This window comes from Sycon ciliatum, chromosome 2 (assembly GCF_964019385.1).
Source record: "Sycon ciliatum chromosome 2, ocSycCili1.1, whole genome shotgun sequence".
Lineage (NCBI taxonomy): Eukaryota > Metazoa > Porifera > Calcarea > Leucosolenida > Sycettidae > Sycon > Sycon ciliatum.
The window spans coordinates 33,239,914-33,259,113 of NC_088644.1; the positions used below are offsets into that span (position 1 = coordinate 33,239,914).

General features: G+C 48.9%; 2 non-coding genes across 2 annotated transcripts; both read right to left on the reverse strand.

Moving 5' to 3' along the window:
* Positions 1 to 9,201: 9,201 nt before the first annotated feature.
* Positions 9,202 to 9,307, reverse strand: LOC135811012 (U6 spliceosomal RNA). The gene has a single exon (XR_010552487.1). It is a non-coding gene; the product is annotated as a U6 spliceosomal RNA (small nuclear RNA).
* A 9,785-nt stretch (positions 9,308 to 19,092) lies between these two features.
* Positions 19,093 to 19,200, reverse strand: LOC135811022 (U6 spliceosomal RNA). The gene has a single exon (XR_010552496.1). It is a non-coding gene; the product is annotated as a U6 spliceosomal RNA (small nuclear RNA).

Consider the following 19,200-nt stretch of genomic DNA (forward strand, 5'->3'; position numbering starts at 1 on the left):
TATATACTGCCTACGCCTTTGCAAGTGGGTATGATCAGGAAACGCGTTACGGACAATACGAATGGACACTATAATTATTATAACCTCGGAATTTAGCGAATGCATGATCTGCAAACAAGAAAGATTTCCTTGGCTTGTGGTGTCTCGCGTGGTGCCCGCCTACTGCGTCGTCATGGCAACTGCCAGTGTAAACCAATCACAGGTCAGAATGTTTTAAAGCTGCTGTTGACTAAGGGCATGAATGGTGTATAATTATTTCGTAGACAGCATCCACGATTCTTGGTAGCAGCCTACCCAAAAATTTCATATGGCATTCAATTGACCGTAACTTTGGTGTCTCTCCATGGATTTGAGTGAATTTTCACCACACACTCCTACCACTATGCTGGCCCTCTGGACATGATTTACAAGTTCTTGCGCCTCACTAACAGGCTTTTGAGGCCGGAAAAAATTCCGGCATAGTGCGACGGTGTAGGCCTCGACCAAATATGCTAAAAAAAGAGCATATGATGCTCGTCGCATATCAGGGAAAACGTCCATAATATGCCAAAGATTAAGCAAGATATGCAAAAAGATATGCCAAAATATTCCAAAATATGCTCAACATAAGCAGGAAATGTAGATCATTTCAGTAAAATTACAACCTTGGAATAGTCAATGGCTTCACGCTATCATGCTTATGGTGCAAATCAAAACACATGCGGAATTGTATGGCTGGGGTGTGTCCCCAGCAACAGTAGCGATAGTGTTCATCCATGGGGAAATGTAGCAAACGCCTCAACCATTCCAAATTCATCCATAAAAGGCATTTCTGAACGCATTTTGCTCATAATATGAATGTTTTGTCCTCATTTTCTTCAGAATATTTGAATTATATGCTGGCTTCATTCCAATATTCCCTTTGTCGCTCAATATGCCATATATGAACTGTCTCAGAAAATATGCTGAAATATGCGCAAGCATATTTGGTCGAGGCCTACCACGGTGTGCGAGCCACCCAGGACTGCAGGAGCCAACAAAATGCATTCACAAGTTTTTCACATTTTCTTGCCCATTCTGTCCGTGCGCGGGACCCAAACCTAAAAAAAGGTCCAGAAGCAGCCATGGGTGGTGGGATAGGGCCCCTCAACGTGGCCCTGGAATCCGTCACTACAGCACAAGTGGGCGTTCTCTCACAGACTCCCACAGACCGAAGTAATTTTTTAAATTTTTGAAGGTTTAGGGCGTGCTACGAGATCGTACCTTTGATACAACATCCAGTGCTGGTGTGGGACCTCCACAGCAAGCCATTTCCACAGCGCTGCAAACCAAATCCAGGATACCCTCAAAACTCGGCTAAGACTACCACTCACGTTCCACTACTGCCTAGTAGTAGTACTGAAGTGTCACGACATTTCTCGCTACACATATCCTGGCACACACTGAGACATAGACAGCATTAGCAACAACACACAATGTTTTTGCCAGCTAGCTGGCCTCTGCGTACACCGCAGACACACCCACACACCACAGAAAGATACAGATCACAGTACAGTCGTCCCTCTCTAATCCGGCACTTTATAATCCAGCACCCTCGATAAACCGGCACAATTTTCAGTAGCCAAATGTCCTCTTCATGCACATTGCAGCAATAGATCAGATTTGTTAATCCAGCACCCTCCCTAATCCAGCAGATTTTCGTGGCACAAATGGTGCCGGATTATAGAGGGACCACTGTAGTGGTGAGGTCTTTGTTCACTCACGGTGGAAGATGGAAGAAGAGCTTAGCGTTGTGTATACATGAGCAAGAAGAAGGGCATGCCACCTCACACATATACAAGTATACATTTACACGTATGTACCAGACCAACATGATGCAAAAAGTGAACCGCTGTGGTGAATGGGGCCGCCGGATAATTAACCAGCCCGAAGCTGGCGGAAAAAACCTCAGGACCCCGGCGGAGGCACAACCCTGAGGAAAAACCGGTTAGAATAACCCCATAAGATAAATGAACAAAACGTAGCCTGCAGGACCTATCCAGAAAGGAGAATAAAGGGGAGGGCGGGTGGGAAACTACAACGAAAAGAGAAAGACCACGATGAAGAGAAAAGTTTGAGAAAATGATTCTACCATAAAATCACTTTAATGTTCAGCGATGGAGCTTGCAATCACATTTTGAGCAAAGCCAAGGTGTTCTTTGATCTCATTGACCACTTGGTCCATGTTCACACGTTCAGCTGCTTTGTGTCGTATCAAATAAAAAATCAGCTTGTTCGCACAATGGGGCAGGCTAGAAGTAGACAGGCCTATAAATTTGAGAGGCTCAATATATGAACGACTCTTCATAAGGCCATTCACCAATATGAAATCCTTGTACAATTCGTCATGCGGTACAGCTTCACTCCATAATGAGTGGAAGCTTCGCCGAGTCATTACTTCTAGAATGCACAGTCCAAACCTCCAGGAGTCTGCTGATGGATTTACCATCACCCAATCATGTCCTGTGTGGGCTAGGTCCAGGCGTGGGAAGAGTTCAGGCGGTCTATATGCAGGAGTATCATCCATATGGCACCTATTGATGAACTCGCCTGCAAATTTAGCAGAGCCTAGGTCGATCAACTTCGCGATCCTTGTGCCGTCGGCTCGCATGCTAACGCAGAAGTTTGAAGGCTTTACGTCAGAATGCATAATACCCAGAGAGTTGAGGAATTGAAGACCTTGAGCAGCATCCCGCAGTAAACCGAGTCGCTCATTATCATGCAGCAGAGTGCTGGGCACCTGCGCTAGTGAGCCTTCTGGAAAATATTCAAGTTCAAAACCATGGTAGCTGTTGAACATATACCAATAAGGCTTGCAGGTTGCAATGAACCGATCTCGTTTGTTCTGTCGAATTTCTTCCTCGCATCTCTGTACATACTGGGTAATCCGCAGTTCTTTATACAACAATTTCCTTCTGTACCTCTCTCCAACACCAGGATAAATCTTGCGTAGTTTCAGCACGCTTGTAGTTCCGGCGCTTCCTGTTTCCACCTTGATGACACGTCTTCTTTCTGTAGCATAAATGCAGTAGCCTGGAACCTCCATTTCCTCCACATCATCAGTAGTTGCGATAGTAATAGTTGTGCCGAAGTGGCATATAGACTTCGCTCGTGCCAACTTATCCGGGTCTACAAAGTTCTTGCTAAACTTTGTGAAATATTCCTCGAAGAAGGACTCCTCCACTGTGCGCGGATCTTCCGTTGCCATTACTTCTACTGCTTGTATTCCTGCTGACATTGCCTGGTCGTTATTAACTCCTCAGAAATACTTTCCCTCCAACAGGAGCAGAAGGGAACAGCAGCACGTCACGTTTCAAACCCTATCTTCAAATCACGCTCGGGAGAGTTCGCAAAGGCTGCTGCAGCGTGACGGAATACTCAACAAGCGAAGAGAAAAACTCTGTCTCTCACCACTAACTCAAATGCAAAGCGAAGTGAAAGAGTTTTGTCGCGCCTCGGTATTTATGCTACATCTTTGAAATGCTCCACCCGGCAGCGTGCAGTTGCAGCAACGGTGCACACTTACGGCAACGGTGCACACTTGCAGCCTCCACACCACGGTCGGCACGGAGGCAGGAGGACTGACTGCCCACCTAACTGGGGACGCTAAGGACCTCACCCTAGTCACGACTGAGAATAATTATTTCTGGCCAAGGCCCCTGTACGCGAGGCCATGGCACAGCCAAGACTGGCTCCACACAGCAGTCGAACGACACGTGCAGGCGAATATGCAGAGGACATGTGCCCCATGGCATGAGGTCGTGGCCTAGGCAGGCCCAGAATGTTATGGCTATGTTCGGTTAACGTAGGAGTTAACCGTTGTTAACAGTCACGTACCATTGCTTCGCTGTTGCCGTGTTGCATAACCCTCCTTAGTGGATTACGTGTGTGCACAATCTTGCTCTCTCTACATACTGCTGTGTATCATAGACTACATGCCCACGCTCTGCGCATGCGCAGATTTCCTGTGCGCACAACAGAGCTTGCTGTCTTTCCAGTTTCTTTGCCTGCAGAGTGCAGTCAGCTTTCAAATTCTGAACTCAAAAATTCTGATTTTTGATTTGAGTTTGCCCCCGTCCCGCTTCAGAGTGTTAGTCCTAGTTCTACCGATTGGCTGCCGTCTTTAGTGTTCGCTTTCCTTGTTCTCTCTCAGCTCAGTCCCGTCACACTACGTGTCTTCAGCGGCCAGAGATTATTTGAGTATTACAATCCTGTTCGTCTTCAACCGCCCAGAACTCCAATACCTCCCCACTCGGATTCTGTTGTCTCCGACGTTGCGCCGTCAGTTTCTTCTGCCGCCGCCTTGAATGTGCCAGGCCCCTGATCCCGGGGCGGCAACTCAAACTTCGGCTGCAGGCAGTAATGCGCGTGCGAGGCCGTTTACTCGCAGTTATTAGTATCCTATTCTCTTACTATGTGCTTCCATAGCTTTTACTATGTTCTTCCATAGCCACTTCTAGGCTAAGCCTTCGCCGTCATTTTATTGGGTCGTCATCCCGTTTGAATGTGCGAAGTGAAATAAAATAAAAAAACCAACCAACCAGGCCAACTCCTGTTCGTCGTCAACCAACCGGGACTCCATTATCTTCCTCCGCGGCCTCTGTTGTCTCCGACGTTGCGCCGTCAGTTTCTTCTGCCGCCGCCTTTGAGTGTGGCCCGTGATGTACTTGCTTCGGCTGTTTCTCAGGTCGTCGGCCAGGTCCTCCAGCCCCTGATGGAGCGAGTAGAGCAGTTGGAATCTGCTGCAGCCGTCGTGCCGCCTGTCAACTCCAGCTCCGTTCATGCAGTGGGCCATCCGCCGGCTGCTCGTCCGTCGCTCTCTGTACTACCTGATAAACTCCGCGGGCGAATTGAACGCGGCGAGTTTATTGATTTCGACGACCTCCTCCCGGACGAGCTGGGTGTGGAGCCCGATGTGGTCCAGCTAGCTGTGGGGGCTAACCGCTCTGTCCAACTTGTACAGAAGCCAACTCAGGCCCAGCGCCGCCATGTCCACGATGTAGCGTCATGGCTCGAGGCGTTTACTGTCTACACGAGAGTAATTGTGGCGGCGGCTCCAGATAGGGCAAATGATTTGCTGGCGTATCAGGCCACTATTCTGGATGCAAATAACTCGTATCATGTGGACGTATGGCTAAGTTCTGACAGGCGTTTCCGGCACGCCATAGCCTCCCAACCACTGTCGTACGACTGGGCTATCATCGACTCTAATTTGTGGCAGTCGTCATTCACCAGCCGTGGTCGCCCGCCATGTTCGCGCTGTTCTCTGGTGCACCCAGTGGCCCAGGCCCGATGTCCCTTTAGACCAGGGCCTCCATCCGACGGCGCTGGGAGTGGAGGTCCGCCGCAGTCCAGCGCGCCAACCCATCTTGGGAAGCTTATCTGCCGCAACTTCAACAGGGACCAGTGCAACAACTCATTCTGCTATCGTGCCCACGTGTGCCTTCAATGCCGCGGGAAGCACCCAGAAGTCAAATGTGGCAGGGGACAGTCCGCCACCTCAGCGTCTGCTCCGTAAACATTCTGTGGATACCCCATCAATGTTAGCCGATTAGCCGGGCTCCTTAACCGTCATTCTGATCACTCCTTCTCTCATTTTGTGTTGCATGGGTTGTGTGACGGTTTCACGATAGGCCATTCTGCTGCTATATCTGGTTGCGTTCTCAAACGCGAACCCGTCTCACTCCTGGGCCCCCTCTCGTTCGCTTCCAGAGCAATTCCGCCCCCCCCCCCCGTACATTCTTCCGCCCCCTGTATGACCTCGACAAGGCCACATCTGAGATGTCATCTCACCGAATGCTGCATCTGTCAGCCAAGGGCAACCTGAGCTTGTGGCACCAGACTGTCAACATGGAACGGAAAGTCATTTTTCCTGCTAGAGAAGTGGATGCCCAGCGCTGACCTCCAGTCGCAAACCGACGCAAGTGGCACCATTGGATTTGGAGCCTTCTTCAATGGTCACTGGTTCAGAGGTGGCTGGTCCCCGCAGCAACTGGAACTAAGCATTACCTACAAGGAGCTCTTCGCCATTGACGTGGCCTGCGCCACATGAGGGATCAAGTGGCTGCGCGTGGAGTTTCAGTGCGACAACCAAGCTGTCGTGGAGTGCCTGAAGACGGGCACGAGCCGGTCTCCTGCAGTCATGGCACTCATCCGCACCCTGTACTCAATCTGTGTGAAGCACAATTTCCTGATCCGAGCATCGCACCTGTCAAGAATTTCCAATACCATCGCTGATGCCCTGTCCCGGAACAAGATGGATGCTTTCAGGACCATTCCTCCTACAGCTGCGGAGCGGCCTGACACCATGGTCCAGCCGATCACTGAGTAAGTGCAAAGACATTCACTTAGGATGCAGATAGCGTTCTCTGTCGATCCTAATCCCCAATATCAGTCTGACTTTATGCCTCTAGAACAACGCTCTTGTGCAATACATACTTACCATCTATATTGGCTGTTATCACCCGCTATCTCCTCTGGCCCTAATGGGAATGTCGGCATGGGCACTCCTCCGCAACTGGCCTGTCGCGCACTACTATTAAACTCGCATGGGTCATAAACCGCTCCTGCTCAACGCAGGCCGACCCACCAACTCGCATGGGTCACAAACCGCTTCTGCTCAGCGCAGGCCGACCCACTTGGTCATATATAGCTCCTGCCCTCGGAAGACCGACCACACGATTCGTTACCGCGCACTCAATTGAGGCCAGCTACTCTGCCCGACATTCCCAGTCTTCCAAACTCACTCTCGTGTCTTTTGGTGTGTCGCGTCCTGCACACGTGTGTGTCTACTCTATACTCTAGCATGGGGAGTAGGATGTTAATCATATTATTTCATGGACTGCACCTGACGTGTAGACTGTAGTCCTTGCTAGCTGCTGCACGCGCTCGCTTGTTCATGCTTGCTCTGTGACGCCCCGACGGCCTTAGGGCTATGGGCTTGTGATGATGATGATGATGATGATGATGATGATGATGATGATGATGATGATGATGATGATGTGCCACATGTATGGTTTTGAGCAGCTCGTCCATGAGCCAACTCGTGGTCGCAACACCTTGGACCTCGTGATGTCAGATTTACCAGGCAGAATCGTCACGCCTGCTGGGCATCTGCGCCAGTGAGCCTTCTGGAAAATATTCAAGTTCAAAACCATGGTAGCTATTGAACATATACCAATAAGGCTTTCAGGTTGCAATGAACCGATCTCGTTTGTTCTGTCGAATTTCTTCCTCGCATCTCTGTACATACTGGGTTATTAACAGTTCTTTGTACAAGAACTTCCTTTTGTACCTCTCTTCAATACCAGGATAAATCTTGCGTAGTTTCAGCACGCTTGTAGTTCCAGCTCTTCCTGTTTCCACCTTGATGACACGTCTTCTTTCTGTAGCATAAATGCAGTAGCCTGGAGCCTCCATTTCCTCCACATCATCAGTAGTTGCGATAGTAATAGTTGTGCCGAAGTGGCATATAGACTTCGCTCGTGCCAACTTATCCGGGTCTACAAAGTTCTTGCTCAACTTTGTGAAATATTCCTCGAAGAAGGACTTCTCCACTGCGCGGATCTTCCGCTGCCAGCTGCTGCAGCGTGATGGAATACTGAACAAGCCAAGAGAAAAATTCTCTCTCACACCACTAACTCAAATGCAAAGCGAAGTGAAAGAGTTTTGTCGCGCCTTGGTATTTATGCTACATCTTTGCGTGGCTTTGCCGAGCTTAATTCAGCTACACCAGGTCATGACATGGTTTTCTCGAATGGTACTAAGTCTTGACAAAGCAGTTGAAGTACAATTCGAATCAGCGCAACAGCTAATTGCTCTGGACGATGACGAGACCAGTAAGAATTAGATACTTGACTATACCAACAAAAAGAATGGAAAAGCTGACAGGATTTTCTTTTCTACTTGTCCCGAGCCGTACCTTCAAAGACAGCTAGCGTGATGTGTTTCTTGCCGGCCCTATGGCTCCCTACAGTCAAGGCTAAGGACCACTAGGGAGGTTAAGTCGCACGTAATTCGTGTGTACCTGACGTATGTGTACCACCGCTGAACCAAAGTCCAACCGAGCTTTGTTGATTGGCAATAGCCGACGTTACGTGCGACATCACAGAAGTCTCCAACGCCTACCACAGCATTGTAAGTGACCCGTCAGCCACAGCTTCACATTCGTGTTGGTGCACAGCCGCAAGACTCTATGCTGACCTTGCAGTCAACCACCTCAGATGACGTCAAGCTCCTTGGAGGCTCCTAGAACTGAAAAATAATTCCTGCGAAGCCATATGCAGTGATGTCATCCCTAGTTGTTTGCTACGTGCTTGCGCTGAGCAGTTGCCTTGGTTGGTTGGTTGGTTTATTTTAATTCGCACAATAAACGGGAACTAGGCCCAATGATAATCTAAAGGCGAATGGATAAAACCCATTTAGAAAAGAGAGGACTGGAATTAGAAAACTACGGAAGAAGAAGTATCTGACACAGGAGTCAAGCGGGTATCAGGGGTGACAGGGTGGTCGAGGAGAGCTAGGGGGAGGGCTAGTCTCAGCAAAAATTATGGTAGGCAACTTTTGCTAAACTTTTCCTGTCTTGCTATTGTCCGAACGTCATCCGGCAGCAGGTTCCAGTGTGCAGATCCTGCGACGGACGGCCGAGAAGCGCCAGAGCGAGTGGAGGATGGCTGACTGAGCAGACCACTGGACCTCTGATGGCGGGTTCTCCTGCCAGCAGATCTGACGAACAGTACAGACAACGTGGCACTAGCTTTCCCGTGAAGGCACCTCCAGGCAAACACTAGTAGTAGCTTGCGCTTGCCGAGTTCGCCTATCCGGTGCAAGCCGTGCTGCACCAGTAGGAGATGCACGGTTGTCTAGGTTGGATGGCAGTCGATAGTTGATAATATTTGGTGTACATTTGCAGAATGATTCATACTCATAGACCCTTTTCTCAGTTTCTCATTAAAAAAAATCCGTTTGCGGGTTTTACGCCTCCCCACTTTGTTGGCCTACTATACTTGATGTCATAGGCACCTCAAAATTCACTTCCTCATCTTGTACTGTCGCAGATATACGAATCTCAAAATTGTTTCATCAAACTTCAACAAAACCTATAATAGTGAAGAAAAAACATCTTTCAAGTACCATGCCCGGCGCCCGCATGGTGCCAAACACTTCACTGTAGCCTGGACTGGCAAAAATATGGAACGCTTCACGAATTTGCGTGTCATCCTTGCGCAGGGGCCATGCTAATCTTCTCTGTATCGTTCCAATTTTAGTATATGTAACACCGAAGTGATACAATATTATTATCATCGGGAGTGGCTTATATACTGCCTACGCCTTTGCAAGTGGGTATGATCATGAAACGCGTTACGGACAATACGAATGGACACTATAATTATTATACCCCCCCCCCTTCTCATTGGTCTCGGCTTCCGCAGGAGGTAAAGTCTCGTGACACCTTCGCTGCATTTTGTTCCATTCTGCCCGCGCCTAAGTTGAATTGAATTGAATTCGTTGTTTTCCATTGCTAGCCTAATCTTCATACTGCTCTCTCCAGGTTCCTATAGTACTCCTTTTGTTTTCTTTTCTTTTCTCTTTTTCTTCTCCTTCTTTTTCTCAGTTGTCCCCACCATGGCTGGTTAAAATCGCCCGCATCACATGCTTATTGGCACTATGTCATCGTGATTGTGAAATAATAATAATAATAATAACCTAGGAATTTAGCGAATGCATAATCTGCGAACAAGAAAGATTTCCTTGGCTTGTGGTGTCTCGCGTGGTGCCCGCCTACTGCGTCGTCATGGCAACTGCCAGTGTAAACCAATCACAGGTCAGAATGTTTTAAAAGTTGCTGTTGACTTAGGGCATGAATGGTGTATATTTTGTAGACAGCATCCACGATTCTTGGTAGCAGCCTACCCAAAAATTTCATATGTCATTCAATTGACCGTAACTTTGGTGTCTCTCCATGAATTTGAGTGAATTTTTCACCACACACTCCTGCCACTATGCTGGCCCTCTGGACATGACTTACAAGTTCTTGCGCCTCACTGACAGGCTTTTGAGGCCGGAAAAAATTCCGGCATAGTGCGACGGTGTAGGCCTCGACCAAATATGCTAAAAAAAGAGCATATTATGCTCGTCGCATATCAGGGAAAACGTCCATAATATGCCAAAGATTTAGCAAGATATGCAAAAAGATATGCCAATATATTCCAAAATATGCTCGACATAAGCAGGAAGTGTAGATCATTTCAGTAAAATTACAACCTTGGAATAGTCAATGGCTTCACGGCTATCATGCTTGTGGTGCAAATCAAAACACATGCGGAATTGTATGGATGGGGTGTGTCCCCAGCAACAGTAGCGATAGTGTTCATCCATGGGGAAATGTAGCAAACGCCTCAACCATTCCCGGCAAATTTATCCATAAAAGGCATTTCTGAACGCATTTTGTTCATAATATGAATGTTTTGTCCTCATTTTCTTCAGAATATTTGAATTATATGCTGGCTTCATTCCAATATTCCCTTTGTCGCTCAATATGCCATATATGAACTGTCTCACAAAATATACTGAAATATGCGCAAGCATATTTGACTACCACTCACGTTCCACTACTGCCTAGTACTGACTCCTACCTGACTTCTTGACACGACTCAAACTTGCCAAAGTCACTAAATCAACGTCAACTACAATCATCAAGCCACATATCTGCAACGTCACGAGGGTGCTGGCAAAAGTCCTGCTACGGCGGTGGGCTTCGCCCGCCGCCGTGCAGCCCAGGCCCAGTACGTGGCTAAAGCGGGATTCACAGAAGCTTTTTTGCGATGCGACACGCGATGCGACGCGATCTGCGATGGATGCGTGCGATGCGAACTCGCGAAATACCATTCACAGAAGAAGTCAGCGATGCGACAAAGTTTTGCTGATTTGGGTACGTCACCATGATATTCGCGCGGTTTGACACAACTTGTAAAAATTTATAGGCAACTCTTGCACCTTTGTACAACTTTGCTGTAGAAAAGGTCAAAATCGTACACCAAATCGCTTGTAGCATCGCATCGCATCGCAAAAGTTGAGCCAAGCTCAACTTCTGCGATGGCCTGCGATGGCCCAGTTGCGGCAGTTGCGTGGGGTGCGACATGGCTGCGATTTGGGGTTTTCCCCGTTTCGCGTCTGTCGCATCGCAAAAAAGCTTATGTGAATCCCGCTTAAAACACTTGATTTTTTGGACTTTTTTTGGACTTGGAGCAAAATTCTGCGCACATTCGCGTGTTTCCAAGAGCGCAGCGTGGAGAGGTGGACGGTTAAGATTTATCGTCACTGTGAATGTAAAAACTCCCTAAACATTTTGGTTATAACATTGATTGTTTTGGTTTCCTAATTTAGTGACGACTTTCAACTGATAAGTGTCACGACATTTCTCGCTACACATATCCTGGCACACACTGAGACATAGACAGCATTAGCAACAACACACAATGTTTTTGCCAGCTAGCTGGCCTCTGCGTACACCACAGACACACCCACACACCACAGAAAGATACAGATCACAGTAGTAGTGTGGTCTTTTTCACTCACGGTGGAAGATGGAAGAAGAGCTTAGCATTGTGTATACATGAGCAAGAAGAAGGGCATGCCACCTCACACATATACATGTATACATGTACACGTATGTACCAGACCAACATGATGCAAAAAGTGAACCGCTGTGGTGAATGGGGCCGCCGGATAATTAACCAGCCCGAAGCTGGCGGAAAAAACCTCAGGACCCCGGCGGAGGCACAACCCTGAGGAAAAACCGGTTAGAATAACCCCATAAGATAAATGAACAAAACGTAGCCTGCAGGACCTATCCAGAAAGGAGAATAAAGGGGAGGGCGGGTGGGAAACTACAACGAAAAGAGAAAGACCACGATGAAGAGAAAAGTTTGAGAACATGATTCTACCATAAAATCACTTTAATGTTCAGCGATGGAGCTTGCAATCACATTTTGAGCAAAGCCAAGGTGTTCATTGATCTCATTGACAACTTGGTCCATGTTCACACGTTCAGCTGCTTTGTGTCGTATCAAATAAAAAATCAGCTTGTTCGCACAATGGGGCAGGCTAGAAGTAGACAAGCCTATGAATTTGAGAGGCTCAATATATGAACGGCTCTTCATAAGGCCATTCACCAATATGAAATCCATGTACAATTCGTCACGCGGTACAGCTTCACTCCATAATGAGTGGAAGCTTCGCCGAGTCATTACTTCTAGAATGCACAGTCCAAACCTCCAGGAGTCTGCTGATGGATTTACCATCACCCAATCGTGTCCTGTTTGGGCTAGGTCCAGGCGTGGGAAGAGTTCAGGCGGTCTATATGCAGGCGTATCATCCATATGGCACCTATTGATGAACTCGCCTGCAAATTTAGCAGAGCCTAGGTCGATCAACTTCGCGATCCTCGTGCTGTCGGCTCGCATGCTAACGCAGAAGTTTGAAGTCTTTACGTCAGAATGCATAATACCCAGAGAGTTGAGGAATTGAAGACCTTGAGCAGCATCCCGCAGTAAACCGAGTCGCCCATTATCATGCAGCAGAGTGCTGGGCATCTGCGCTAGTGAGCCTTCTGGAAAATATTCAAGTTCAAAACCATGGTAGCTATTGAACATATACCAATAAGGCTTGCAGGTTGCAATGAACCGATCTCGTTTGTTCTGTCGAATTTCTTCCTCGCATCTCTGTACATACTGGGTAATCCGCAGTTCTTTATACAACAATTTCCTTCTGTACCTCTCTCCAACACCAGGATAAATCTTGCGTAGTTTCAGCACGCTTGTAGTTCCAGCTGTTCCTGTTTCCACCTTGATGACACGTCTTCTTTCTGTAGCATAAATGCAGTAGCCTGGAACCTCCATTTCCTCCACATCAGTAGTTGCGATAGTAATAGTTGTGCCGAAGTGGCATATAGACTTCGCTCGTGCCAACTTATCCGCGTCTACAAAGTTCTTGCTAAACTTTGTGAAATATTCCTCGAAGAAGGACTCCTCCACCGTGCGCGGATCTTCCGTTGCCATTACTTCTACTGCTTGTATTCCTGCTGACATTGCCTGGTCGTTATTAACTCCTCAGAAATACTTTCCCTCCAACGGGAGCAGAAGGGAACAGCAGCACGTCACGTTTCAAAACCTATCTTCAAATCACGCTCGGGAGAGTTCGCAAAGGCTGCTGCAGCGTGACGGAATACTCAACAAGCGAAGAGAAAAACTCTGTCTCTCACCACTAACTCAAATGCAAAGCGAAGAGAAAGAGTTTGGTCGCGCCTCGGTATTTATGCTACATCCTTGAAATACTCCACCCGGCAGCGTGCAGTTGCAGCAACGGTGCACACTTACGGCAACGGTGCGCACTTGCAGCCTCCACACCACGGTCGGCACGGAGGCAGGAGGAGTGGCTGCCCACCTAACTGTGGACGCTAAGGACCTCACCCTAGTCACAACTGAGAATTATTATTTCTGGCCAAGGCCCCTGTACGCGAGGCCATGGCACAGCCAAGACTGGCTCCACAGCAGTCGAACGACACGTGCAGGCGAATATGCAGAGGACATGTGCCACATGGCATGAGGTCGTGGCCTAGGCAGGCCCAGAATGTTATGGCTTGAATGTTCGGTTAACGTAGGAGTTAACCGTTGTTAACAGTCACGTACCATTGCTTCGCTGTTGCCGTGTTGCATAACCCTCCTTAGTGGATTACGTGTGTGCACAATCTTGCTCTCTCTACATACTGCTGTGTATCATAGACTACATGCCCACGCTCTGCGCATGCGCAGATTTCCTGTGCGCACAACAGAGCTTGCTGTCTTTCCAGTTTCTTTGCCTGCAGAGTGCAGTCAGCTTTCAAATTCTGAACTCAAAAATTCTGATTTTTGATTTGAGTTTGCCCCCGTCCCGCTTCAGAGTGTTAGTCCTAGTTCTACCGATTGGCTGCCGTCTTTAGTGTTCGCTTTCCTTGTTCTCTCTCAGCTCAGTCCCGTCACACTACGTGTCTTCAGCGGCCAGAGATTGTTTGAGTATTACATTCTCACGATGGCTCGTTTCTCGACCAGACAAAAGACGCCATCGGCCAGAGTGGCAGCTCAACCTTCGGATACAGGACGTAATGTGCGTGTGCGGCGAAATCCTGTTCGTCTTCAACCGCCCAGAACTCCAATACCTCCCCACTCGGATTCTGTTGTCTCCGACGTTGCGCCGTCAGTTTCTTCTGCCGCCGCCTTGAATGTGCCAGGCCCCTGATCCCGGGGCGGCAACTCAAACTTCGGCTGCAGGCAGTAATGCGCGTGCGAGGCCGTTTACTCGCAGTTATTAGTATCCTAATCTATTACTATGTGCTTCCATAGCTTTTACTATGTTCTTCCATAGCCACTTCTACGCTAAGCCTTCGCCGTCATTTTATTGGTTCGTCATCCCGTTTGAATGTGCGAAGTGAAATAAAATAAAATAAACCAACCAACCAGGCCAACTCCTGTTCGTCGTCAACCAACCGGGACTCCATTATCTTCCTCCGCGGCCTCTGTTGTCTCCGACGTTGCGCCGTCAGTTTCTTCTGCCGCCGCCTTTGAGTGTGGCCCCTGATGTACTTGCTTCGGCTGTTTCTCAGGTCGTCGGCCAGGTCCTCCAGCCCCTGATGGAGCGAGTAGAGCAGTTGGAATCTGCTGCAGCCGTCGTGCCGCCTGTCAACTCCAGCTCCGTTCATGCATTGGGCCATCCGCCGGCTGCTCGTCCCTCGCTCTCTGTACTACCTGACAAACTCCTCGGGCGAATTGAACGCTTCGAGTTTATTGATTTCGACGACCTCCTCCCGGACCAGCTGGGTGTGGAGGCCGATGTGGTTCAGCTAGCTGTGGGGGCTAACCGCTCTGTCCAACTTGTACAGAAGCCAACACAGGCCCAGCACCGCCATGTCCACGATGTAGCGTCATGGCTCGCGGCGTTTACTGTCTACACGAGAGTAATTGTGGCGGCGGCTCCAGATAGGGCAAATGATTTGCTGGCGTATCAGGCCACTATTCTGGATGCAAATAACTCGTATCATGTGGACGTATGGCTAAGTTCTGACAGGCGTTTCCGGCACGCCATAGCCTCCCAACCACTGTCGTACGACTGGGCCATCATCGACTCTAATTTGTGGCAGTCGTCATTCACCAGCCGTGGTCGCCCGCCATGTTCGCGCTGTTCTCTGGTGCACCCAGTGGCCCAGGCCCGATGTCCCTTTAGACCAGGGCCTCCATCCGACGGCGCTGGGAGTGGAGGTCCGCCGCAGTCCAGCGCGCCAACCCATCTTGGGAAGCTTATCTGCCGCAACTTCAACAGGGACCAGTGCAACAACTCATTCTGCTATCGTGCCCACGTGTGCCTTCAATGCCGCGGGAAGCACCCAGAAGTCAAATGTGGCAGGGGACAGTCCGCCACCTCAGCGTCTGCTCCGTAAACATTCTGTGGATACCCCATCAATGTTAGCCGATTAGCCGGGCTCCTTAACCGTCACTCTGATCACTCCTTCTCTCACTTTGTGTTGCATGGGTTGTGTGACGGTTTCACGATAGGCCATTCTGCTGCTATATCTGGTTGCGTTCTCAAACGCGAACTCGTCTCACTCCTGGGCCCCCTCTCGTTCGCTTCCAGAGCAATTCCGGCCCCCCGTACATTCTTCCGCCCCCTGTATGACCTCGACAAGGCTACATCTGAGATGTCATCTCACCGAATGCTGCATCTGTCAGCCAAAGGCAACCTGAGCTTGTGGCACCAGACTGTCAACATGGACCGGAAAGTCATTTTTCCTGCTAGAGAAGTGGATGCCCAGCGCTGACCTCCAGTCGGAAACCGACGCAAGTTGCACCATTGGATTTGGAGCCTTCTTCAATGGTCACTGGTTCAGAGGTGACTGGTCCCCGCAGCAACTGGAACTAAGCATTACCTACAAGGAGCTCTTCGCCATTGACGTGGCCTGCGCCACTTGAGGGATCGAGTGGCTGCGCGTGGAGTTTCAGTGCGACTACCAAGCTGTCGTGGAGTGCCTGAAGACGGGCACGAGCCGGTCTCCTGCAGTCATGGCACTCATCCGCACCCTGTACTCAATCTGTGTGAAGCACAATTTCCTGATCCGAGCATCGCACCTGCCAAGAATTTCCAATACCATCGCTGATGCCCTGTCCCGGAACAAGATGGATGCTTTCAGGACCATTCCTCCTACAGCTGCGGAGCGGTCTGACACCATGGTCCAGCTGATCACTGAGTAAGTGCAAAGACATTCACTTAGGATGCAGATAGCGTTCTCTGTCGATCCTAATCCACAATATCAGTCTGACTTTATGCCTCTAGAACAACGCTCTTGTGCAATACATACTTACCATCTATATTGGCTGTTATCACCCGCTATCTCCTCTGGCCCTAATGCGAATGTCGGCATGGGCACTCCTCCGCAACTGGCCTCTCGCGCACTACTATTAAACTCGCATGGGTCATAAACCGCTCCTGCTCAACGCAGGCCGACCCACCAACTCGCATGGGTCACAAACCGCTTCTGCTCAGCGCAGGCCGACCCACTTGGTCATATATAGCTCCTGCCCTCGGAAGGCCGACCACACGATTCGTTAACGCGCACTCAATTGAGGCCAGCTACTCTGCCCGACATTCCCAGTCTTCCAAACTCACTCTCGTGTCTTTTGGTGTGTCGCGTCCTGCACACGTGTGTGTCTACTCTATACTCTAGCATGGGGAGTAGGATGTTAATCATATTATTTCATGGACTGCACCTGACGTGTAGACTCGCTTGTTCATGCTTGCTCTGTGACGCCCCGACGGCCTAAGGGCTATGGGCTTGTGATGATGATGATGATGATGATGATGATGATGATGTGCCACATGTATGGTTTTGAGCAGCTCGTCCATGAGCCAACTCGTGGTCGCAACACCTTGGACCTCGTGATGTCAGATTTACCAGGCAGAATCGTCACGCCTGCTGGGCATCTGCGCCAGTGAGCCTTCTGGAAAATATTCAAGTTCAAAACCATGGTAGCTATTGAACATATACCAATAAGGCTTGCAGGTTGCAATGAACCGATCTCGTTTGTTCTGTCGAATTTCTTCCTCGCATCTCTGTACATACTGGGTAATCCGCAGTTCTTTATACAACAATTTCCTTCTGTACCTCTCTCCAACACCAGGATAAATCTTGCGTAGTTTCAGAACGCTTGTAGTTCCAGCTCTTCCTGTTTCCACCTTGATGACACGTCTTCTTTCTGTAGCATAAATGCAGTAGCCTGGAACCTCCATTTCCTCCACATCATCAGTAGTTGCGATAGTAATAGTTGTGCCGAAGTGGCATATAGACTTCGCTCGTGCCAACTTATCCGGGTCTACAAAGTTCTTGCTCAACTTTGTGAAATATTCCTCGAAGAAGGACTTCTCCACTGCGCGGATCTTCCGCTGCCAGCTGCTGCAGCGTGATGGAATACTGAACAAGCCAAGAGAAAAATTCTCTCTCACACCACTAACTCAAATGCAAAGCGAAGTGAAAGAGTTTTGTCGCGCCTTGGTATTTATGCTACATCTTTGCGTGGCTTTGCCGAGCTTAATTCAGCTACACCAGGTCATGACATGTTGGTTTCTCGAATGGTACTAAGTCTTGACAAAGCAGTTGAAGTACAATTCGAATCAGCGCAACAGCTAATTGCTCTGGACGATGACGAGACCAGTAAGAATTAGATACTTGACTATACAAACCAAAAGAATGGAAAAGCTGACAGGATTTTCTTTTCTACTTGTCCCGAGCCGTACCTTCAAAGACAGCTAGCGTGATGTGTTTTTTGCCGGCCCTATGACTCCCTACAGTCAAGGCTAAGGACCACTAGAGAGGTTAAGTCGCACGTAATCCGTGTGTACCTGACGTATGTGTACCACCGCTGAACCAAAGTCCAACCGAGCTTTGTTGATTGGCAATAGCCGACGTTACGTGCGACATCACAGAAGTCTCCAACGCCTACCACAGCATTGTAAGTGTCCCGTCAGCCACAGCTTCACATTCGTGTTGGTGCACAGCCGCAAGACTCTATTCTGACCTTGCAGTCAACCACCTCAGATGACGTCAAGCTCCTTGGAGGCTCCTAGAACTGATAAAATAATTCCTGCGAAGCCATATGCAGTGATGTCATCCCTAGTTGTTTGCTACGTGCTTGCGCTGAGCAGTTGCCTTGGTTGGTTGGTTGGTTTATTTTAATTCGCACAATAAACGGGAACTAGGCCCAATGATATAAAGGCGAATGGATAAGACGCATTTAGAAAAGAGAGGACTGGAATTAGAAAATTACGAAAGAAGAAGTATCTGACAGAGGAGTCAAGCGGGTATCAGGGGTGACAGGGTGGTCGAGGAGAGCTAGGGGGAGGGCTAGTCTCAGCAACAATATGGTAGGCAACTTTTGCTAAACTTTTCCTGTCTTGCTATTGTCCGAACGTCATCCGGCAGCAGGTTCCAGGGTGCAGATCCTGCGACGGACGGCCGAGAAGCGCCAGAGCGAGTGGAGGATGGCTGACTGAGCAGACCACTGGACCTCTGATGGCGGGTTCTCCTGCCAACAGATCGGACGAACAGTACAGACAACGTGGCACTAGCTTTCCCGTGAAGGCACCTCCAGGCAAACACTAGTAGCTTGCGCTTGCCGAGTTCGCCTATCCGGTGCAAGCCGTGCTGCACCAGTAGGGGATGCACGGTTGTCTAGGGTGGATGGCAGTCGATAGTTGATAATATTTGGTGTACATTTGCAGAATGATTCATACTCATAGACCCTTTTCTCAGTTTCTCATTAAAAAAAATCCGTTTGCGGGTTTTACGCCTCCCCACTTTGTTGGCCTACTATACTTGATGTCATAGGCACCTCAAAATTCACTTCCTCATCTTGTACTGTCGCAGATATACGAATCTCAAAATTGTTTCATCAAACTTCAACAAAATCTATAATAGTGAAGAAAAAACGTCTTTCAAGTACCATGCCCGGCGCCCGCATGGTGCCAAACACTTCACTGTAGCCTGGACTGGCAAAAAATATGGAACGCTTCACGAATTTGCGTGTCATCCTTGCGCAGGGGCCATGCTAATCTTCTCTGTATCGTTCCAATTTTAGTATATGTAACACCGAACGGTGATAC